The sequence below is a fragment of the Adiantum capillus-veneris genome, chromosome 8 (assembly GCF_014529385.1).
Source record: "Adiantum capillus-veneris isolate H3 chromosome 8, ASM1452938v2, whole genome shotgun sequence".
Classification (NCBI taxonomy): Eukaryota; Viridiplantae; Streptophyta; class Polypodiopsida; order Polypodiales; family Pteridaceae; genus Adiantum; species Adiantum capillus-veneris.
In genome coordinates, this window is record NC_140938.1 from 91,057,463 (window position 1) to 91,083,152 (window position 25,690).

At 42.6% G+C, this 25,690-nt stretch overlaps 1 pseudogene; it reads left to right on the forward strand.

Moving 5' to 3' along the window:
* The first annotated feature begins 19,843 nt into the window (after positions 1-19,843).
* Positions 19,844-25,388, forward strand: LOC147452548 (uncharacterized; annotated as a pseudogene).
* Positions 25,389-25,690: the final 302 nt, after the last annotated feature.

Consider the following 25,690-nt stretch of genomic DNA (forward strand, 5'->3'; position numbering starts at 1 on the left):
GAGGTTAGGACTTTCTAGGTTCTTCTTGAAGAGGTTAGAATCTTCTAGAACTTTCTTGATCCTTCAGTTCTTCTAGAACCTTCTGGATCCTTCTTCAACTTTCAAGAGCTTTCTAGAAACTTCTATATTCTTCCGGAATCTTCTCCAAGCTTCTAGAAACTTCTTGATCCTTTTAGTTCTTCTAGAACCTTTTAGATCCTTCTTCAACTCTCTAGAGATTTTCAAAAACTTATAGATTCTTCCGGAATCTTCTCCATGCTTCTAGAAACTTCTAGAATCTTGTAGATCCTTCTAGATTCTTCTAGAGCCTTCTAGCGATGATGTAGGCGATGATGCAGGCAGCGACTGACTCTCAAGCATACATGACACGAAGGTCATCAAGCGTATCTTCCAGAGAATTATGTGTTACGCAATGGATTTTTGGGAAGAGAGCCACCAAGGATGTCTGCACAAGCACGGTTAGAGCAGAAGGAGATGTGTGATGACGGTTTGCCCCCAGGGATAAAGAGACTCTCTCTATGGTACGAGTTACCATATTGGCCCCAACTCATGATCAATCACTTGCTCGATCCAATGCACATATTCAAGAATGTGGGTAATCTGCTATGGGACCATCTGACCAGTAAGAGAGATACTTTGGGAGCCAGGGTTGACCTTAGAAATGTGGATCGTATGTGCTAGAATCAAGACACACCCCATGGCAACTAACTGCTCGGAAGATTATTATTTTTGTAATTATTCATTCATTGAGGAAAACCTGATTTTTCACCTTGTAAATATTGGGACTTACAGAAGTTTCCAGATTGTATCCCAGTTTTGATAGATAGATGGAGTAGTTGGTTGATTTTGGAACTTTAGGATTTGAGAATTGTAAGGTATATATACCACTTTTTGACCTTAATGAAAAACCTTCTGTCATTTTTAAAAGAAAACAAGTTTTGAAGTCTGTGAGTGAGCGTACTGTGCACGAGAGAGAGTGTGAGCTTCATCTTGACGCTACGTGTGCACCGATGGTCGGAATCGAGTGCGGAGAAGTGCAGCGTGTTGCCCCCGACGAGAGCTACGCGCCAATACCTACATTGCGTCCGTACGGTTCGGTTTTGGGAGCTCCTTCTACGAGATTCATCTGGTGATTGGGTGAGCATACATTGTCCGATTTTGCATTGCAGCATATCCACGCGTTCACATTGAGTAGAGCTACACATTAGGCACTTTAGATTTTGAAAACGAAGACCTGCAAATTTCGTTCAGACATTCTACGTGATTTTTCACCGGGTGTTTTGGGTTGGGATTTTGGTTCATAGACCTTAGGGACCTATTGGTTTTAGTAGAGTCTCCTTCAAGTTCTATGGTGTTTCAAGATTGTTTGATCGGTGTTCGGCTCTAGAAAGCGTTGTAGGAAGTTTCTTCTTATGCACTCTTGAAGGCTGTGACTTAGATGATTGGTAGAGACCTCTGTAGGAATTAGTTGACACCTTATTCTTGCTTCCACGCGCCTGCGGCGGGTTGAGCTTTGTCCTTAGTTGACATTATATGTTAGGTGAGTTCTCGCTGTGCTGACGTCCGTCACGACGTATCCGTCCAACATTGGCACCGCTGTCGGGGACGAAAACCTTAGGTAGGTGACCGAGACTAATCATTGAGGATTGGGATTTTGGCTTGTCAAGAGTCTCGTTTTACATTTAGATAGGATCAGAGGATGGAGAACTCTCTAGGTCTTAGAGGGAGTCTAGGAAGAGTGTGTCTGGCCTAGATCCTTCGACTTAGGTGATTAGGTAGACCAAGATAGTTTTAGGAAGTAGTCGAGTTCTTAAGTAGGAATTGGAGTGGTAGAAGGGGTGAGAGGATAGCTTGAGAGTCCGGAGAGGCCAGAAAGCAACCAAAACACCATTATCACCATTTCACATGATGAGTAGGAGTAGAGTAAGTAGGACATCATGATTTAGGATCTAGAGCATTTCATGTATGTATACTTGCTTGGTAAAGTCATCACAAGTTTGTAAAAGACACAAAAAGACGCAAAAGTATATTTGAAAGCCTAAATGAAGTCCAATAGTTACTGTGAGTGTTTTTGATAGAGCTACAGAGCATCATGAGCATTTCTGTCAAGAAAAAAAATAATTTTAAGCCAAGAGACATCCTACACTGATGTCTACAGGCTAATCTGATGGGAATTTTGGGATTTTGAGTTGACTAGTGTGGTCAGAAGGTGGGGTTTACCCTAATTTCAACTGGAAAGTGGAAATTTGACCATATCTTGACAGGATAAGGCCAAATAGATTGAAATTGCCAGACATCCTACCCAAATTGTGCCAAAAAATTATTTTGAGACCACAACCATAAGATGGCCGCATGAGCATGTCTTGCATGATATATTGAGTGACCGAGAGGGGTTTCACCTCATTTGGGTGAGAAAATTGGGTTCAGAGCAGACTTTAGCACTTTTGACTGAAAAAGTAAGAACAGCTAAAATTTGGGACTTTTGAAATCCAAACCAAAATCTAAGCATACCACTAGGTTACTGACATCAAGGGGAAACTGTGGGTCAGGTCTGGGGTCAAATAGGCCAAAAAGACATCCTACGCGTAGGATGTCTTCTGTGTGATTTCGGACTCTAAACCAAATTTTGAGTATACCAAAGTGATCAGAAACTCAAGGGGAGCCTGTGGTTTGAGTTTGAAGCAATTCTGATGAAAAAGACATCCTACGTGTAGGATGTCTAAAGCAAGAAATTGAAGCCAGATATTGACAGTGGGCATAGCTAGGTGTTGTATAGCCTACGACAAGCCTCCTAGTCAATTTTGGTCCAAATTAGAGTTGATTAAACTGATCAAGATCAGCAACAGGCTGTCGGAACAGATTTCTGACTCATTGACCAGCTAATAGGTGTCCAAATCAAAAAGTCAACACAGCTGTGGGCCAAGCACATCAAGGGAAAACCATAATGCAAAAATCTAGGCAAAACAAAGTAGGAGACATCCTATGCGTAGGATGTCTATAGGGGCTTACTGAAGAGAAAATTTGACGGAGCTTAGACAGTGAGATTCCATTTGGCTTAAGGGTTCCAGAACTTCTTTCAGAAGTGAATTTGGACCGTGTTTATCCATTTGACGGAGCAAATACTGAATTTAGACTTTTTTGCGTAACTTGACCAACATCCGAGGGAAGTACAGATTCAAATTAGCAGACCTAATCCAGAACATCAGCAGTGTATAAAATACAGTAGTGGTTGAGATTAACTCTCGAGTTATACCAATCATTACTAAGATAACCTCTAGCAGATAAATGCTTTGATTCGATTGCTGAAATTAAACGCTTGTGTCCACGTATATTCAACAACAAAGCAAGAAGTTGTGCGGAGACTGATCCTTTGCCAGGTGAGTGGTAGGATTTGTGATAAATTGCATTGATAAGTTTGATGGATTTAAGATCAGGAAGATACATTGTTAGAGACCATAAGGTGGCAGGTGACCAAGGTAGCTTAGTGTCCACCGAAAAGAGTGTAACTCAGGCAAGGTTAGATCCACTAGCACCGATTATTGAGGAAGGTAGTGATATTGACACTTCGTCAGACAAATCTTTCTTCATGATGGGTAGTCAACAGCTAGGAGGTTTCACATACGACAGACCTATGCTAGGAGGAAGCACCTCCCTGAATCCCTTGAATGATTCCAAAATCACTGTGATCTTCTTAGAAGGAACAAACTCGAGGGGAGCCCTAGTCTATTCTGACTATCGAGGACCCTTCTACAAGTGTGGTGGAGACCATTGGCTAAGATACTGTCCTTATGATGAAATCATTAGAGTCAATGCATACTGCACTGAGTGTGGAGTTAATCATTTTATTCCCGATTGCCCTAAAAATCCAAGCAAAGGAGCAAAAACCACCATGAACATGCTAGAAAGAGTAACTTCCAGTGGAGGGTCGGAAAATGAAACAATCATACCTATTCAGGCACTAACACGAGCCCAAGCTCAAAGAATGACGAACCAACCCATAGTTGAAGAGCCAAAAACCGACGCCCAAAGTTCAGAAACGAAAGATCAGAGAAGCACTTGGAAAGCTAGAAAGGCGCGTATGAAAATTTAGGAAGGAACGAGAGCAAACAGCTCTATCCGAGGAGTTGAAACATACAAAGGATAGATTAGAGCGGTTAGAGGATCTAGCTAGCTTAACTTCACACACCACGGCAACCATAGCATCCAGGGAAATAGCAGAGCCCAAAAGTGCGGGATCAGGAAGATCTGTACTGGCACACAAGGTAAATGAGCAGTTGGATGCGCTTCTAAAAGCTTATGAAGTAAGACTCAAAAAGAACCAAACCCAGGAGCAAAGGTGGATGACTTATCCATATGCGGAAATAGATCCAACCAACTTTAGAGAAACATGTAGAAACAAAGGAAATACTCACTAATGCCTATGAGTCCAGAGGAGAGCCTATCATAGTGCCAAATACCACAGATGAGGCAAGTGACCGGTTCCAACCTAAAATATTGACAGAAATGGCTAAGGACTGTAACGGTCTAGACGATCTGTGGAAGAAAATCTGTGAGGCCAACGAGACTAATAGAATGAGTAACCACATGAATAGCACGAGAAAAGAAAAGAATGTAACCTAGCTTAGGAATCACTTTTTCTAAGAATGTGACAATCACTTTTTCTAAGAGTCCAGAATGAAATTGCAATTGGCAGATGGGTACATGGAGAAGCCTCTAGGACTCTTAGAAAAAGTGATTGTCAGTTCATGCGGAATCGAGTATGAGCATACCTTTGCGATAGTCGATCTCGACAAAAAGAACAATTATGAGATCATCTTGGGAAGACCATTCATGCGACAATTGAAGATGGTCCAAGATTGGGGTTACGACCACATATACCCCTTCAACTAAAATACACCTGAAAGACCATAGTTACAAAGACGTGAACCAAACACCTGTGGAAGAGTTTGATTCAGCTACAGTAGCAGGATCAAAAATCCCAGCATGCTTAGGGCAACCAAAAGAGCTATGGATGTGCGGAGCTTCACATTGTGGAAGCTTAAGAAGAGAGGAATGAGTCTTAGAGAGAGCAATTGAGGACAAGGAGTATAATCCGGAACCTTTCCCTGAAGATGCCTTTGAACCTCTAGAATGGGAACACATACTAGCAACATTGGATGTCTGTACCATTACAGATAGTCCAACAACAATATTTTGCGATAAGGATGGCTATGATGTGCTACCCTATTACATGGTAAGCATTATACCAGGAGAAGTTGAGACGATAGAACCACCAAAACAAGAAGAGTTTTATAACTCCTCTGAACATCTGGAAGTAAATGATGATGCAGATAATGAGTGTTCAAACACCTCAAGTGAGCGTGGAAGGGAAACCGAGAATATCAAGTTTTATGATGTTGCTAATCAACACCCTAGACGCCAAGAACGCTATAGGAGGAAACGAGCAGGAAACAAAGCGAGAGAGAACCTGATGCCCAGGATAAAAGGTAAAACGCACTATTTGATGCTTGTAAAAGCAGAGAATTGTGTAAAGGATCACATATCAGGAAGATTCTCAAAAGATCAAAGGGAAAGAACGCGAGAGGAAATAAAAGGGGAACGAAAAGCTAAAACAAAAACAAAATCACAAAAATCTCAAAAATCAAAAAAAGAAACAACAAAAGACCAAGAGTGGACCAAATTGGAGCGTAAACAGAAATACCAAGAACTGAAACGGTCTTTACGTAAGATATGGACTACTGAAGAAGATAGTGATGGTAAAGGGGAGTCAGAAAAGGGAAACATGAATGTACCATCACACTATCAGAAATTTACCATCCAAAATAGAAAAATCATCATGACACCACCAGTTAGGGAAAGAACCAACCAAGAATCTTACGATGGGCCAGCAAATGCAAAAAGGATAGACCTTGCAGAACCAGGTGAAAAGCCTCAGCCGGCCTATATAGCAAACGATTTAGAGCCTGAAGAAGAAGAACGGCTAACACACCTTCTCAAGAAGTATCAAGATGTGTTTGCATGGTCCTATAAAGACCTCAAAGGAGTTGATCCATCGATATGCCAACATCATACAATTCCTTTGAAATCAGATGCAAAACCGAGCAAACAACGTCCTTATACATATAATGACACATTTGCTAAACGAATCAAAGAAGAGATTGATAAAATGATGGAAGCTGAATTCATCTATGAAATCAAACATACAGATTGGGTGTCAACCATTGTGGTAGTTCCCAAAAAGAATGGAAAATTGCGAGTGTGTGTAAATCTCAAAAAGGTAAATGCAACCACCATAAGGGATAATTATCCCTTGCCAATCACAGAACCTGTACTTGAGCGGGTGGCCAGGAAACGGGCTTATTCCTTTCTGGATGGGTTTTCAGGATACAACCAACTGGCAATAGCAAGGGAGGATCAACACAAAATAGCGTTTGCCACAGAATGGGGAATTTATGCATATCGAGTTATGCCTTTTGTCTTAACTAATGCCCCAGCTACCTTCCAAATGTTAATGACGCACGCATTCAAGGAATACCTAAGAATATTCTTAGAAATTTACATGGATGATCTTTGTCTGCACTCTCTTCTACCAGAGGAACATATTGACTATTTGCAAAAGGTCTTTGAAAAATGCAGAACATATCGAATCTGTCTTAACCCGGAAAAGTGTATATTCATGGTTAAGCAAGTCTGCATATTAGGACACATTGTCTCAAGAAATGGCATGACACTTCGGATATTATCGAATATTCATATACATGTATGCGGTTGTCGCACAACCTCTGTATCATTTGCTAGTCAATTTCGATTGGACCGAGGAGAGTGAAACTTCATTCCAAAAGCTGAAGGAAAACCTTATATCAACACCTGTACTGAAGGCACCAGATTGGGAAAAGATATTCCATGTTCACATTGATGCTTCTGCATATGTCATTGGAAGTATTCTGGCTCAACCTGGATATGGAACAATGGATTTTCCAGTTTGTTATACAAGCCTGACAGTTAAACAGTGCGGAAAAGAACTACACAACCACCGAACGGGAAGGGCTAGGAATGATTTATGCTGTAAAGAAATTTCGGCATTATTTACTCGCAAACAAATTTGTGTTCTTGACAGATCATCAAGCTCTTTTGTATCTGGTAAATAAACCGGTACCATGCAATACAGGGAGAATTGTACGCTGGTTTATTACATTGCTAGAGTTTGATTTCACAGTGGTGGTCAAAAAGGGTAAAACCCATCTACGAGCGGATCATATTTCAAGGATACACAACGGGGAAGCTCCTGAAGAAGTAGATGATGACATACCATATGCTTATCTTTTCAATGTTGAATTGGTACCCAAATGGTCTCACGAAATTGTTAGCATTCTTTCCTTTGGATGTGGGTTTGATAATATGGAATACAGTTACAAACAACAAACAATTTGACAAACAAAAAACATCCAGTTGATAGCAGGACGGCTGTATCATCTAGGATCGGACCACATCCTACAATTATGTATAAATCTGAAAGAATTCGAGTGTTACCTTGAAGAAGCACATGTCCAGGATTGTGCATTTCATTGTTCAACAGTGAAAACACACCAGAGACTGAAACAGTTGGGGTTTTATTGGCCAACTATGTATGCGGACTCACATTTTTATGCTACCAATTGTACTATATGTAGTGCCAAATGACCAGTGGATCATGCGACATTGTTTCAAGTAAACATTGCACCTGCACGGAGTCAATATATCATTGATTTCTTAACCACCAGGACGTTCCCTGAGAACATCAGAAGAGCAAAGAAAAAAGCTATAGAGCAGGAAGCTCGTGACTTTTAGTTTATTGGGAACCAACTCTATAAGCGAGGAAAGGACAATCAACTTAGAATCCGTGCAAGTGAAAGCGAATACCTGCTGATTCTAGAACATGCACATAACGGAATAAGTGGAGGCCATTTTTCGGGCGATAAGACGGCAAAAATTGTCTTAACCGTAGGAGTTTGGCGGCCTACATTGCACATGGATGCTGAAGAGTTTGTAAAGCGTTGTGACGCATGTTAGCGCACCAAGGTGCCAATAAAAAGAGATGAGATGCCACTACGGCCAATGATGGGAGCAAGAGCATTTACAAAATGGGGCATTGATTTTGTGGGACCTAGCCTATCTCACCCCCTGCAGATTGCACCCATACCCAATATATCATTGTGGCTACGGACTATCTCACAAAATAGGCGGAAGCCAAGGCAACGCAAAAGGCAGATGCACGCACCACTGCACAATTTTTGTATGAGAATGATTTTGTACGATACGGGTTGCCAATAGTAATTGTCAGTGATTGTGGAACACATTTTCTTAATGAAGTCATTGAATATCTGCTAGAGGAATTCATGGTCATACATAGGAAATGTGCTCCATACCATCCACAGGCCAATAGACAAGCTAAGGCCACAAATAAAACATTATGCACCGTTCTCACTAAAATAGTGTCAGAATCAAGAACAGATTGGGATCAGCAGCTACACTCAACACTATGGGCATACAGGGTAGCTTACAAAACATCGATAGAAACAACACCGTACAACATGGTGTTTGCACTACTAGCCATAGGGGGTTTTGCGAGGGGATAATAATTTAGAGACGTCGTTTAATCGATGACGAATGCCTCGAATAAGCGAGGAACATCTCGTATAAGCGAGGAAATTCTTTTTAAAAATAAATGGTCGTCGCATAAACAACGGCAAACCTTGCATAATCGACGTAAAATAATTAAAATCGTTGCATAAACGATTCTATGACATTGCCTTGCTTAAACGACGCAAAGCAGCGAGGCTTGTAGCGACGGCTACACAGTGCCATGGCGTCTCTCATGCGAGGCACTTCCATAATAGTCCTTCGCGCCTTTCAAACCACTCGCGGGAAGCTTCACACAGCAAAGCCACTGGAGATGGAGTAGCTACAGGCCAACTTGACGAGGAGCAGGTACCTCCCGTCCCCCTCCCCCCCCCCACCCAACCCCCACCTGCTGTGTGTGTGCGCATGTGCAGGTGGAGATGGGTAGTGCAACAGCCAGCCGATGGCAACACCACAGAAGAGCACGAGCGTAATAGCACAACCGAATGTCATATCCCTGCCTGCTACAGACGGAAGACGTAGCGTCCCTGCAAAATACCTCGAATAGCATGATGGAAACAAAAAAACACCGCAAATACGCATACCTAACAAAGAGTGTGAGCATATAATCAAGTCGTACACGAAGAGAGAGAGATAGAGAGCGGGAGAGAACGAAAGAACACGTGCAGGTGCACCTCCTAGAGCGGAGTGCTACGCCGGCACGGCGAGAGAGAAGAGAGGAGAGGAGAGAACAAAACACATGCACTGGGTACAATCTCCCCCCGTGCAAGAGTGACCATTTCCCTCTTGCACGTATTTAATTTATAGATTCTTGAATGGTCAAAGTGAGTACAAACTGGCCGGCCAGTCATAAATGGCCAAAGCTTATAAAGAGCACTTGAATAATAAAATGTACAATATATATTTCCATTTGCATAGGCCTATCTCTGTCTAGTATTTTCCACCTGTCAACTGCAATAAATCATAAAATATCATTTCTATAACATACCTCTCCGTTGGAAAGCAATTGTCCTAAGTTGAGAAGATAAAAATCTGCAAACAATACTTGTCAAAAAATAATGATTAGAAATCTGTATCAAATAGTGAAGGAAAGCCATAAAATTAGACAACATTGCTTATGCCTGCCGTCATCCACATACTACCTATTCTAGTGTCCCATACCACTAGAATAAGCAGTATATGTCATACCCTAATGAATTAGGATATCATTGGTCACGCTCATCATCAATCTCATAATGTCAAGGTTCATCTCATAAGCACTGCCGTAATAATCACAAGATACCAAATCCCAATCCAATTCCAATTCCACAATATAAGTCCAAATCCAAATAACTTTCATTATGTACCCGGGTAACAAAATCATACCAGTTGCAGTGGTGGCACAATCACTGCAGCGTGATTTTGTGATCGATGTTGCCTCATCCGGCAAGTCTACACCAACAAAGCGTGCTGCCGAGATCGGCAAATCTGCACTTATGCTGCCTATATCGGCGGATCTGCATTTACAATTGTGAATTTGCAAGTTGTCAGTGTGCTGCCTAAATCGGCGGATCTGCACAGTTAACTGGTGTTGCTTAAATCAGCGGATCTACACCAAGGTGAGCATTTACACACTGCCTAAATTGTCGGATCTGCACTAGGATGAGTATCTACACACTACCTAAATTGGCGAATCTGTGTGGTTGTGACCAACGGACTAGGCTAGGCATATAACATTTATCACATGTGTGAGACAAATTTGGAGGATACTTACAAACTGCTGTTCACTGTCCTAGAGCACCTTAGCTCACATGAGTAGCTGTATAGCTTAATGAGAAATGATCATAATGAAAAATCCTTTAAATTAATGAGAAATAAAAGCCGAAGCAGTGTGTGCATGCATAGAGAGGTATAATTGAAAGAATGACCATTCGGATTAGGGGGTTGCACAAAAATAGAATGCTCGTACAAGTTGGAGAGGGTTGTAACTATGGTGTTCCCTTTTGGAATGGGGGTAGTAGACACATCCAGAGTTGTAGACAAGAGAGTTAGCATACTTAACAATGTAAAATTACGTACCTGGAGGGGGTTTGAAGAAGTGACTAGTATCCAAATCGTCAAATGCTTAAACAACTTCTTGAAAATAAAGGGCAACAACAAAATTCATCATTTGAGTAATGTCATGCAAGGTAGAACAAACCAAAGTACAGATGCCCTAAAGTTCAAGCCGTACAGATGGGTGTCATATATCGGTGAGGTGAACTGTATATGTGAGTAAGTTTTTTAAAAAAAAATTATATATATATATATAGATATATATATATATATATATATATATATATATATATATATATATATATATATATATATATATATATATATATATATATATATATATATATATATATATATATATATATATATATATATATATAGACCCAGTGATTGTTGCAAGAAAATTAGAAGCTAGTAAAATTTTGCCAATGTTGTTGAAACTAGCTAAAATAGCAAAACATCAGCTAGATTCCATCTTTCCTTCAAGTAAATTGACAAAGTTTTACCAGTTGTAGTGTACTGAATACCTGAAAATCTTTGAATATTGACTTAAAAAAGAAAAAGAGTTGTAGGTGTGCCCTTATTTTCTTCAATTAGGAAAAATATTTTTGGCAAGTCCTAACTCGATCAACAAACATTGCTATGATTACTCTGATCCAACGTTTGATATCCACCATTGCTCTCTCAAAGAGAATTACGTGTTTGTTTGTTTGTTTCTTTTTTAGGAACTACTTTCAATGGTCATCTTTGAAGGGATACACAAACACTGAAATACCAAGGGACATAGCAGCGCTTATCTCCTCCTTAAATATAGACACACAAATATCAAAGCCAATAAAAAAATAAAAAATTCTCAAAGAATAGACGCAGACCGTACAAGATTGAAAAGTGCAGCCCTTCCCACCTGGGAAAGTGTGTCTCAGCTTACAATCATGTTACTTGAAAATTCAATAATGCCCCTTAGGACCAGGAGGAAAAGAAATCATTCCTCTTGAAATTTGTAAAGATTCTAAACTTTCCTCTTTCTATGTATGGTTAGGAAAATGATTTGTCTGGAATACTGCTTTTCGTCACAAGCATGGCAAAATATTGTTTCTCTCCCCACCACTGACAATCAAGGTGCTCAGTAAGCAATGTCTCAAGGAAAAGAACCCTACACAATGAAGGGTTCATCTTTTGGAAGCCCTTTAAATAATAACGCTTAAATTTTATAAAGGGATAATGGTTATATAGTCTTGTGGACGACTACGTCAATGCGTCTAATATAACAAGAGAAGAAAACCCTGCAAAGAAAAGCAAGCCCTAAAAATAGTGTATATTAGAGGTATAAGCTTGAGCTACAACCCCGCAAGTAGTAATAGAATGCTCCTCCGACATTATAGGCGAAGGGCAAAATGTGATCATGCCATTGCCTAACATTTTGTGAAGCCTTTGCAGGCCTACTTTGCGCCAATTCCCGTCCTCGCTTTGAGAGCCCTAGTGGTGGGTAATTATTTCTCTGCAGGCACGGCTTGAGAACACGGATAGAGAGATGTAGCAGATATAGGATTAGTGGCCTTATTGTTGCCATCGTAGAGCGGAGTGCTACGCTGGCACGGCGAGAGAGAGGAGAGGAGAGGAGAGAACAAGACAAAAGCACTGGGTACAATCTCCCCCCGTGCAAGAATGACCATTTCCCTCTTGCACGTATTTAATTTATAGATTCTTGAATGGTCAAAGTGAGTACAAACTGGCCGGCCGGTCATAAATGGCCAAAGCTCATAAAGAGCACTTGAATAATAAAATGTACAATATATATTTCCATTCGCATAGGCCTAGCTCTGTCTAGTATTTTCCACCTGTCAACTGCAATAAATCATAAAATATCATTTCTATAACACTGCCATCGAAAACAAGATTCATGAGTTGGAGGAAGTCCTGGACGAGAGGTTGACAGTGTCGGAGCCGACCACTTAAATGGTGTTTGCAAAGGAAGGGCCTCATTCCCCATTGCCATATATCGACTCTGCTCTCCACTTTATTGCCATTCAGTTTTACAACCATAGGGCATACCCGCACCACCAGTAGCGCAAGAGTCATGGAGTGATCTACTTGGAACCATGTTGCTCAAAGCACCCTCAAGCTCCTTGTTGCTCACCCCTCCGCTAGTCAACTAACCCTTCTCAATAGTCCCATTGCTCGAACCCTCTTTCGACCTCGCCACCAGTAGTTGCTATGTTGCATGTTGTTGCTCCGGCAAAGATGATGAACTTGAATTACCCTAACTTTCCATAGTGACGATGCAGAATTGGGATGATCATTGAATCATGTTATAAGCTTGGGTGACAAAGTAGATGTCCATAGCGACGACATATGCTAAATTCAAGATGGAGTTTTTGGTTGCAGCCCACATCACCAAAATGCAGCCCACATCAGTGAATATTTTCAATATATTAAATAACATCAAACAACATGGATGCTCAATCTGTGCTTATGCATCCAAGATTCAGAAGCTGGCCATCTGGCTTGACATAGTGGACTAGCCAGGCTCTAGTACAATGTGAAATATTTATCAGTGGGCTTGACAACAATGATCCCTATATTGGCAATGACTTAACCAAACAAACATTAAACACCTTGGTGGCCAATGTGGTTAGAGCACAACAACTCAAGGCACCAATCGATCAAACCTACAACCCTTCATTAAACACCGCCCGAGCATTGGCTGCTTTGTCTACTAGAGGAACTAGTGGCTTGGTAGTTCTCGAGCATAGCTGGCCCCAAAGATTAGAGAGGAGCAACATGTGTGGTTTTCAGCAGTGCCGGCAACAAAGGAGGAGATTCTATAGTCCATTATGTGTGGGGTGTGGGTTACAGATAATCATGCCACATTAGGGTGTGGTGTTTGTTCAATAGAGGGAGCTGATGGCTAAAACCTCAACAGTCCCTGGGTATGTATTTTCCATGGTTTCATCTTTTATCCCACCACCAACATAGCAATTGACACTACTAGCCATAGGGGGGTTTTGCGAGGGGATAATAATTCAGAGACGTCGTTTGCGCTTGATTCAAAGGTGACATGATGATGCCGTCGGGGAGAGGTCTCTGTTGACAAAATTGGCGCATGTGCACTTTGTAGTGGTGCTATGTTGCTGGAGTAAGGAGAGAAGCAATTGCTGGAAGAGCAACAGCTTTCGCTCCTTTAGGGTTCTTCTGGCCAAAAGCTGGGTGGAAGAGAGCCTTCAGGAGCTGATTCTGATGATGTTTTTGGGGACGCTGCTGTAGAGATATTATGGTGAGGGAGAGACAAGTGTAAAGCAGGATGGATTCTTGATGGAGAGTATGCTGCCAAAAACAAGGAAGGGTAGCGTGGAAAGGGAGAGTAGAGCCTGTGACATGAGATTGAAATCAGTGGGTCTCGATATAGAGTACCTTGGGAAAAAACAGGGGTGATTGGGACTATCCGGGCTTGTAACGGCAAGGCCTGGCCTTGATTGGAAGCCGGACAGAGAGAGACTATCGTGTAGACTTTTGGTGTAGACTCAAAAGTCTGGGTGAAGATGGTTTGATGTAGGCTGAAGAAGTAGTGCTTGAAGAATTAGAAGGAGAACCAAAGGGGTTAGGGATTAAGCCTTGTGATCGATTGTTCCTAGCGGGTAACATCCGGGGTGAGCTAGGAAAGTGAGAAGGGGAAGGCAAATTGGCAGAGGACAATTGCATAGGGCTAGTTTGTCACTACTAGCCACAGGGGGGCCGAACGAGGGGCAGGTACCCCTCCCACCCCACCCCCCGCCCCCACCCCCAGTGTTCATGATCTGTTGTGTGTGTACGCATGTGCACGTTCGAGGTCTCTCGCTTCGGCCCTCTCTCTCTCTCTCTCTCTCTCTCTCTCTCTCTCTCTTTGGTATGTTTTCTTGGCTATCCTCTTGCCCACGTTTTCTTAGGAATGTCTATTACGTAGGTACTGGCATTTGAGTGCACCTAAGAGGCCTCCTTTCGAGACAGTAGTTGGCCTCTTGCAGGCGGCACCCATCAACAGGTTACATGACATGTTCGAGAAGTTCCCGAGTGCGTAGGAGCTGAAGGAAGTGAAACCCAACTAGCTAGCTAATACCGGCGACGCCGTCGATGATCTGTAGCTCAAGATGATAAGAAGTATGTGCATACACTGAATAAAGGAGGTGCTCGTGCGGCCGCTTGTGTCCGCATTGGCACATACTGCATTGTCAAGCGCATGTAAAAAGTGTGTAGGTACACAAGGTTTTGAAGATTGATCTAAGATCACTATCGAGTTTGCATTAAGAACAGTATCAATCCCTAGTTTTAATTGTGCTTAGTGTAGCAACTTGTGAGAAATTAGGTTTGTTTTAAGTCGAGCCGACATACAAGCACCCATATTGTCGAGGGGGTAGCAGGGCTTTGGAAATTTGACCCAATTAGCATTTCCCTGAGCTGGTTGTAGCAAATCCTCGTCGCATGAACTTTGGATTTTCTCTTTTAATCACAGAAAAAAATAGTCTGCTTTTGCAAATGTGCAAATGCAAGAAAACCCTTGCTATGGTTGTAGACAATAGCATTCAACCCAATGATGTAATGACCTAGATTCACAAATTGGTGGCCTCTTGATGGTTGAGCTCTCATACTTACATGCCTCAAGGAATCAACTGATGAACAATCCCATCAGGCTTGTTTGTTGATCTTCTATCAGCATACATCGACTCACGCAAATTGTTGTCAACATACAAGCTCTTTCCCAGTATTTCCATTCGACACCGCCCATGAGATAAGTGTGTATCCATGTATCCGAGTCTCGTCACAAAGCTGTCCTTCGTGAGTTGGAGAATATAGAGAGTCATCTTTGTGCCCAGCTCCAGTGTTGACTGTAGCCATATGCTCACGATATCTAGCTGAATTCGATCCTGACATATGAGTCTGGTGATCTCTATCCTTGTAAGAGATAGGAGGGTGTATCTAGGGAGTACTGGGCCATGAGCTCTATATATGTTCCCAATCATAGTGCCCAGCTCAATATGGTATCCAACTCTCTCATCATCGCCTCTGTGTGGCCTGGTGTCATAGAAGACCGTTAGAAGACTGCCCGTTCAGGCATTAAAGTCTCCAAGACGGATAATCCCTCGAGAACTCCCATATATCATCATCTAATACAACAAATGGAGACTACCTTCTAGGTGCAGCATACTTCTACAATATTAACACTACAGCTTGCTCAATACCTAGTACGATTTTTACAGCCTCATCTTCAAGCTGGTGTAGGCATATAAATATACTGCCAGCAACTCGATACTATGCACAAACAACCAGCTGCTACCCTCATTCGATATTAAGCTTGAAAATATGTACCTCGAGTCTTGATTTGTTTGCAGGCATGTGTAAGCCATTAAGAAGCTGCACCTGCATGAGCATGAAGCTGCCAATTCCTGATTCAATCACCAAGTTTCATCGGGGGCGCGTGAAGCAAAGTAGTGCCATAGTAGTAGTAAGAGCACAAGCAGAGCATAAGATACCTGAGCAAGGAGACCCTTCTTCTTGGAAATCGACTTGTTGGCTCCCACCATGACTCTTCTTCCATCCCTGCCATGGCTCTCACCTTTGTCAGCATCAAGCTCACACCCTGCACGATCTCACTAAAGCCTACAACCTCTAGGAGCTCGCCAACGATCTAACTCAGGCTCATGGTCCTGCATCAGCTACTGCAAGCGAAGCTGACCTTAATCAAATTGACCTTACTCTGGAAGCAGAACCCACATGAACATAAGTGCAAAGTCGACGTGGACGTGAACACTTCAGTCAGCTCCTCCAATGCTATTGTAGGCCTGCACACATGGGGTTGTTGTGTGTATCCCTTAAACCAAGATATAACATCCCTTATAATGAGCTCATCAGGAATCCGTCCTAATTTTACATTTGCATCACACTTAGCATACATATCTACTCAAGCCGATGTTGAAGCCACCCTGTGATAGAGCAGTCAACAGAAGACCGCAATGAACACCACCGGATGGTGTCCTGCCACGAGGTAGCATCATCCTTTGTGGAAAACACAAGCTAAGGTGGGAAGTCGAAGGCAATGCACTGGATGCAAAGCTCGAAAGTCAAAGGCAAGATCAGAGGTAGAAAGCCGAGCATCCTCCCCTCCAACCCTAAGATCTTGTTCTCCATGTTTTTCCCCTCTCCAATTGCAGGTTCTCCTTCATGTGCTCCAGAACAAGAGTCCTTTTTTCAAACTCGTGCTCGTATGCGATTGACGCAAGGGTGCAGAATAGGCAAGGCTTGTGTGTTGGCCGCCAAGAACTAGATCTTAGGGTTGATCTGGGTAATCTCTTTGGGATGAGAGAGAAGGGAGGAGCGATGGCTGATCTGGCTCCATAGCACAGAAAATGCAACTTTAGAGGTGAAAACGCTCGTTGTTTGCAGAAAACACAGCCACCAAGGGGAAGCGATCTCAGTTTTGAGGGAGTTCTTTGCGACGGAAGCAATCTACAGGGGATCGCTGGCTTAGGAGAAGAACCTCAGCGTCTGATACCATGTGAAAGTGGGCAGCGAAAGCATGAGCATCAATCATAATGCTACCAACAAGAGCATATAGCTCAGGTTGAGTCCTTTCAAGAAATACATGAAGATATGCTTCATTTTGTCCACATCTACCATACGGTTATCAGCTTGTGCTGCTACAAGTGAACCTAGCATACATATCTACTCATGCGGATGTCGAAACCATCCTGTGCTAGAGCAGTCAACAGAAGAATGTAATGAACACGACCGGATGGTGTCCTGCTAGGAGGTAGCATCATTCTCTATGGAAAACACAAGCCAAGGTACTGCTGTCCGCCCAAAATTGCAGCTCCGAGGGGCTGAAAACGCTGTTGTAACGTAGATTTCAGCAGGCCTCTTCGCCCCCGATAGATGTTAGAGCCAAGGAGAGGCTTGATGGGGTGTGGATCTCTCGTACCACAGCTGTTGGAGGGCTGAAAACAAAGGAAAAACAGCAAGGTTTTATGGATGGAAACAGTGTCGTGTGAAGAGGATACGGGCCAGCAATGCACCGGATGCAAAGCCGGGAAGTCGAAGGCAAGATTAGAGGTAGAAAGCCCAACTTCCCCCTCTCCAAACTAAAACGCAGGTTCCTTGTGCCGCTTGATGGGGCTGCTTTTCCCCTCTCCAATTGTGGGTCCTCCTTCACGTGCTCTACAACAAGCGTCCTTTTGTCGAACCGATGTCTTTATGAGAATAACGCAAGGACGGAGAGTTCACGCAAAGGTGTAGATTAGGCAAGGCTTGTGTGTTGGCCACCAAGAACAAGATATGGGCCAATCCCTTCAGGGATAAGAGAGAAGGGAGGAGCAATGGTTGATCTGGCTCCATAGCACAGAAAACGCAGCCTGAGAGGTGAAAACGCTGGCTGTTTGTAGAAAACACAGCCACCAAGGGGGAGCGATCTCAGTTTTGAGGGAGCTCTTTTCTACGAAAGCAATCAACAGGGGATCGTTGGCTTAGGAGAAGAACCTCAGCATCTGATACCATGCACGAGGGTGGGAAGTAAAAGCGGAAGCGGAAGCATGAGCATGAACTATAATGCTTCCAACAATAGCATATAGCTCAGGTTGAGTCCTTTCAAGGAATACATGGACACGAACAAAGTGGTAAACATTGTGCATGAAGGTGCTAAGACTGAGAGATAGAGAGAGAAGAATACGACACCATAAAAGTTGTCAAACCCTCCTCCGAACGCCCAACTCTTGATGGCGAGAGCGGTCTACTATTGATTGCACAATCTCTAGAATGCTATGGACTTGCCAACGATGTCGACTATCATAGGCTATCATAAGCTGGCAGTTGTAGGTGAGACATTGAGGGAGACGGCCTAACCACTTGTCCTAAAAGATCAAGTCGATCTGCTCGATGGCCTCTCATTGCTGTTGCTCATACGTGACTGCGTCTAGAGAGATATCCTTGCTTCGTCCAGTGAAAAACGACCAGAGCTTCTTGGCCCTGCCCACGTTGGGCATATCTTGCAGTCACTGCATTTCAAGAGACATCTCAGACATAAAGCTCCTGTTAGGTGCAACGGAATGATTGTTTGCGCTTTGCTCAAGATGAGTGCTCCGAACTATGCTCAAGATTCCTTTTGTTTTTATGGAAGGTAGAGTCTTCCGTTCTTAATGAGAAAATGCTATGATCACAAACAAAGTGAATGGACACTCTGTGTGCAAGTGAATGAGACTTAGAGATAGAGATAAGAGAGATACGACACCAGAGACGTTGTAAAACCCTCCTTCGAAGGCCCCACTCTATTCGGCGAGAGTGGTCTACTATTGATTGCACAAAGTGGTACAATGCGGATGCAATGAACTGATGCAAATTAGGACTATGACGGTGACGAAGACGGTGATGACGACCACGACTTTAGGGCTGAAATTTTTGGTCTTCTATCTGCTGAATTTCGGGACTGTTTCAGTGGCTTAAAATGACTGTTTTGGCTGCGTTTTCGAGGGCTGAAAATGGAGATCTTCTGCAACCAACTAGGGTTGTTTTGGGGCTTTTAAAAACGCTGATCTGCTGCGTTTTTCTACTTCTTGTATAGCTTCCCTTCTCGAGTGTGGCTTGTATAGCTTCCCTCCGCAAGGGTGATTTCCGAGGTAGAGACTTCTCGCCGGCCAAGGGCCCTCGAGGTCGCGTCTCACGAAGTTGACTCAAGAGGACGAGTGATTGTGGAGGGTCTCGGAACCCGCCTATGCATAGAGACCCGTAACACTCTCCCCGCCTACGAGAGAGCTCGATGTCCTCATCGAGTATATTTGATTTGAGCAAAATTGTAGCCTTGTCCCTACTGTCTGCTTTAACTGAGCATTCTGCTTCATTTTGTCCACATCTGCCATATGGTTATAAGCTCGTACTGCATTCAACCACAAACCATCAAATCTCTCACGTAGCTTACTCTTGCATTGAATTTGTTATTGAGCGTGTTTCTCTTTTAGTTTTGCTACCTGATCTTGTATTTGATTCATAACCTTTTGAAGCATTTGTAGCATTTTTGTTTGATCTATTTTGTTGTAGTGCACTTCATTCATGGCTACTTCGACCTCATCTGTAGATTCTTGATCTATTAATATTTTTACTTGCATTGATGTTACATGCTAATACGATGTTTGTGTTAGTCTGACATATGGTTTGTTTTAAGTATACAGATACGATGAGTGACGAGGGTCATAGAGTGAAGTTGACATTCATCAAGACTTTGCTACGTACCACTGGACTATCAGGAGAGGCTTTGACGGAGGCTATGTCAGATTATATGGAGATGGATGACGCCAGTTTAGATAGCTTCATCGAGTTTCTTGGGCGATTCAGTTTTCCCGTACGTCCTAGAGAGGGTACATCCTCCCAGTCACACACAGGAGTGGAGACTTCCTCTCATGTAGATTAGACCATAGCACATCGGTAATCTTCTCGATTGATAAAGTAGTAATGTCATTCTTTTTTTAATATAGAAATCTTAATATATGTATTCCCTTGATGTATTTGTTTGCTTAGGACTCCTATTCCAGGTACATCACATCATGAGAGTCAACGGCTTACTCCTAATGTACCTCCTAGTACTCAGTTGACACCTGATTCACAGGCTAGTGGTTGTCAGTCTTGGAGGTATACCTATTATGGTGATTATGGATTAAATATCAAGTAGTTTTTAAGAACTCTCATCTAATCTGCCATATGTTTATATTGCATGTAGGCATCATGGACAGAGTAGCACGCCACTAGGCCAATCGACTCGTGAGACACCACCTCAGCCGCCAGCTCCCCCATCAGTGCCTCCACCTCCACCAATGCGCACGTGCCTTGGCAGCTTGGGTGTCACATGCGACATCTTGCCTGACGGGGATATCCTCCAGCTCGGAGCCGGCATCGCCCTCAAACGGCGGATGCAAGACCTCTGCTCGTCTTATCTAAAGCAGGTTCATATACCATGGGAGTAAGTATTAATTAATATAAAAAATATAAATTTTAGTTTGTTAGTCGAATTACTAATCGACTTAATTTTGCACTGTAGTGATCAGCATGAGGATGATAAGAAATATGTTATCAACACACTAGAGACGGAGTATGGGACAGGATGGAGTCACAAGTGGATGGTCAAGCAAATGTGCAAACTCATGGGTTATCGACGCGACGCAGCACGGTAAGTAGAAAGAAAGAAATATTTTTAACATCTCTCTCTCTCTCTCTCTCTCTCTCTCTCTCCCTCTCTCTCTCTCTCTCTCGACTCTCAATCTCTCAAGGTGGAAATCGATCGGAGCTTCTCGCTGGGTAGGTGTAGCGTATAGTAGAGGCAGGCTGTAGGCAACTCTCGCAAGGGTACACCGTGCACTGTTGGGGTGCATGATTTTTCCTCTCTTCTATCATGCTCGCCGCTTGGGACCATATGAGACAAATCAAATGTACATGGTGTCCAGCCAAATGATCATCCTCAACACTTCCACCTGTCCCATAATTTTCGTGTGTTGATGGCTCAAGGTCTAGAAAAGGTGCATTCGTTGAAGCAGCCACTCCTCTTACATCAAAATCTTTATCTTCCCAATGCTCAGGTCCATGAACTATGGCACCTCCCCCAAAGATGATGCAAGTGCTTCTTCAGTTCATTTTTCCTCACTTGTTTCACAAGAAAGTCCACAGCTTCCTTTGACAAGCATTTGAATACCACATTCATGGAGTCACGAGAGGACATCATGATAACCGGAATGTGCTTGAGGGCCCCATGGTTCATAATTCACCCCAATAGACCTATGCCTGATAAACAGGGCATCACGACCTCCCTCAGAACAAGATCGACTTGGTTTTTCTGGTCCATCAAAAGCTCCCATGCTAGTAACCCATTGGAGGCAGGTGTAACTTCATAGTTGCAATCGCGTAGGAGAGCACCAACTGGATCAAGCTAAATGCATGGAACTGATGCAAGTCTACGCTATGTCGGCAATGATGAAGGGGATGAAGACACCGTCCTAAGGGCTGAAATCTGCAATCTCGTATCTGTTGTCCAAAATTGCTATGGGATGAAATCTGCGACTATGTCCAAAAATACAGATTCTGGGATTGTTCTGTAGGTCTTTGACGATGAAAATCTGCAGGTTTAGAGCTGAATGCATGGAAATTTCTTGGGGCTGAATGTGCTACTCTTTAGGGGCTCAAACTGCTGGTCTTTCAGTACTCAAAAACTCCACGCTAAAAACTGTCAAAAACGCTAGGTGACCGGTCTCCCACACGAGAGGGTAGAGCTAGAGCATGCGACACGCAGAGACCTACAGGCTGCTACCTTCGAGTTTCCTAAGAAGGGGATTGTGGAAATACGTGGCGATAAGCCATTCGTATGCGAAGAATTAAGAGGAGATGTGGCGAACCTGGAATGTGGCACTGTGGTCGTGATGCTTGATTGTGAAGTGAAGATAAAGGATGTGAGCCAGGCAGGGTCTGTTGATATGCGTATAACCTAGTTGGTCAGCGTTTTTAATAGCCCCAAATCAGCCCTAGCTGGTTGCAGAAGATCTCCATTTTCAGCCCTCGAAAACGCAGTCAAAACAGTCATTTTCAGCCACAGAAATAGTCCCGAAATTCAGTAGATAGAAGACCACAGATTTCAGCCCTAAAGTCATCGTCGTCTGACCGTCATCGTCACCTGCAAGTATGTACGCAATACCTGCATATCTCCCTCGTGCACTATGCCATCATCAGTCAACAAACGACTGACAACCCCAACTGCAAATGCTCCCACTGCAGCTGCGATATCCGGTCTCAAGATCAACATCTCATACATGAGACCACCGAATGCCGATGCAGTGCTAGCGGGCCCTGCTAGCTCTATGGAGCATGCATCAACATATATATCTTTGGCAATAGGCCTCTCTGACTGACAAGGCGTGTCAGCCACATTCATCTCCTGACTGTCCACAAAAGACGCATCAACCTGTCGTGCAACCTCAGAGAAAACCGGCTGCTCTGGGTGTCTGCTGGAAGAAATATCCTGCACAACTATATCCCCATGCTCACTGTCGAGCATAGAAAGGAATGATTTCATAATCTCTAGCATCTCAGCCTCCTATGCAATCATCCGTCAATGCAACAAGCATGTGCTCCTTCCAAGCAACAAAATCTTCACCATCAAACTGTGTCAGACCATAATGCTGGAAGTCAAATGAAAAATCAGCCATAATGCTCGCAAAAGAGCAACCAACAATGAGTAGCAAATGTCAACCAAATCAAACCTAAACTCGACAAGAATCACCTTGACCGGAATCACCTCACAAAGTCATACATATGAGCATACCAGCTCTTTCCGGAGTACCACTCAACGGCACCTCAAATGACATACATGTGAGTGATGATTGCTGCCAAAATACCTTTCAACCGATGACCAAATGTCTGTCAGATAACTATAGCAACATTTCGCAAAACCTTGCAAGATCTGTCGCTATGTGCAGTATCGAAACTCTGTGCACCCCGGCTACCACTAGTAGGAGGTGGTGGTGTACCCTCTGATTGATCCGAATCAGGATTTCAATTACCATAAAAACATGAGACATTTATCTAATGACCAAAATAAAAAATTCAATAAAAGTAACAAAACATTGAAGTCTAATAGCAATATGGTATATTTTGAACAGGCGCTATTGTATGGTGCCGTCAAACAAGAGAAAGGCAACCATTTGCATGGAGATAGACATGGCAATTCTTCCGCAAGGAGATGCGCCTATGCATTATTTTTCCCCAACAAAAGGTGTGTGCCTTTGGTAATATATATTAGAATTAATATGAACTTTCTTAGATTGATTCTAACTTTTCTCTAATCTATGCTATTTTGTTTATTCAAATTTGATTAGGAGGCAACAAGAAAGAGAGTAGCTTTACGTCACACATCTAGACTAGGGCGGATGGGACGAGATGGATTTGTGGCCACATTTGTGAGTATAGACCATTCACATTTTAACTTTTAAAGGTAGTATTATTAAATGCAAAAATTCATAAGTCTTTGGTTGTGTCTTAATGTAGACGAAAGACTATGGTCGTGCACCGACGGCACAGGAGAGAGAGTACGCCACATACTGCGGCTACCGTGCTTTGTGTCAAACACTTACTGACACTCCAGATCCACTTGTACGTATCTTTGTTTTGCTTTGTAGTTTTTTTCATGGTAACTGTAATATATTATTTTTTTATTTCACTAACTAATACAGGAGCATCATGGGGAGGCTGATATGACAGAGGTGGCTCGACAGGAGGCCGAGGGGCGACGTCGAGAGGCTGAGAGGAGCAGCGGCCCAATCACTGGCCATGATGGTGACGATTGCGGAGATGGGGACAGTCATAGTCCCACGGTTCGGACCAGTGGTGGTGGCACTAGCGATCATGAGACCGATGATAGTGATTCTTCCAGTAGTGATGGATCACATAGTGATCCTATGTAGAGATTTCTTTTGCATATTTGGGATCGTTATATATGTATTTTTCAGTGTGCATTACTACATCGTATGTGATTATGAGATTTGTTTTGTATATGTGAGGATTGATCGCCACACATTTTGGACACATGTACATAAACTTACTGATGATATATACTGACATGTGTTTGTTGCATCACTGAATTTGTCTATTGTCAAACAATTAATTATTTGTTGATAAGATAATTAACCTAAGTAACCATCTCAATGTTATTTGTTTGTCTTTATATATATATATATATTTAAAGATGGATTGAAATCATGGTCATTGTGCTACCAAATGATGATGTGGCATGTGAAACCTAGTCCTAAGTTTTCTGTTAGTTGCTCTACTTCTCAAAATTAAGGCATTTTGATCTTATAGCACTCTTGTGTAAGTCTTTAAGAATATAAAAGAAATATCGTTAGGGACGCTAGTCTTTCTGTTCAGTTGTCGTTGTCCTGGTTTTGGGTCACCGCCTGTGGCTTTTCGCACGGTCGGTTTACACATTGTTAAAAAGGCTTCTAATGTTTTTTTGAAGATGAAGATTTGAACTATGATGTTTCAAAGTACCAAGCATCATACGCTCCAAGTTTCAAGTTACGTACCATGTACCATGCACCAACTACAAGCAGCATACACTCCAAGTTTCAAGTTATGTACCATGTACCATGTACCATGCACCAACGACAACTATCAAGTTTCATTATATAACCTGTACCATGTACCATGCACCAACGATAACTATCAAGTTTCATTATAGAACCTGATACCAAACTCTAAATCAACTGCCAAATCTAACACTAACAAGTTTTCTTGGTTTCTATGTCAGGCTCTAGTATTAACAAGCTTTTGATTTTCATATTTTTTGTAAAGGTAGCAGATTTTACGCTAAGTGTCAAATTCTACATATCTTGTACCAAATCAAGTACCAAGTACCAAGTACCAAGTACCTTATACCAAATCTAACACTAAAGAGGTTTTATTGTTTTCATGTTAATTTATTACAGTACCACAAAGATACACCGACCAATTAATACGATGGACCATGTACCAACTGCAAGTACGAAGTTTCATTATGGAACCTACATCCAAATTAAAGCAAGGACCAAGTATCAACATGTAACAAGTACCAAGTACCGACATGTACCAAGTTTTGTTTATTTTCATGTTAAACCCACATGTCCCGAGTTGTATGAAATAGGGACAAGTTTTTTTTTTGTGGACTCTAGAAATGGTCCATCGGCGAGCCGTTGGAGCTCTTGTGAGCCCACATGGAATGTCCATGTACCAATGAGGCATATGGGCAAGCTATACGGCTCACTAAGAGCTCAAACAAATCGTTGATATATGGATCGTTCTCAAAGTCCTTGAGCAAAAAACGCTCAGAAACAATACATCGGTCAGTTGTTTGAGCTCTCGGCGAGTCCTATAGCTTGCCCACATGCCTCTTTGGCACGCGGAAAAGCTATGTGGGTTCGCAGAATCTTAAATGGTTCGCCAATGGACCGTTCCCAAAGTAGTCCGTCCAAAGTAGTCCGCGAGCGTTTTTTTGGTCGTGGACTTCAGA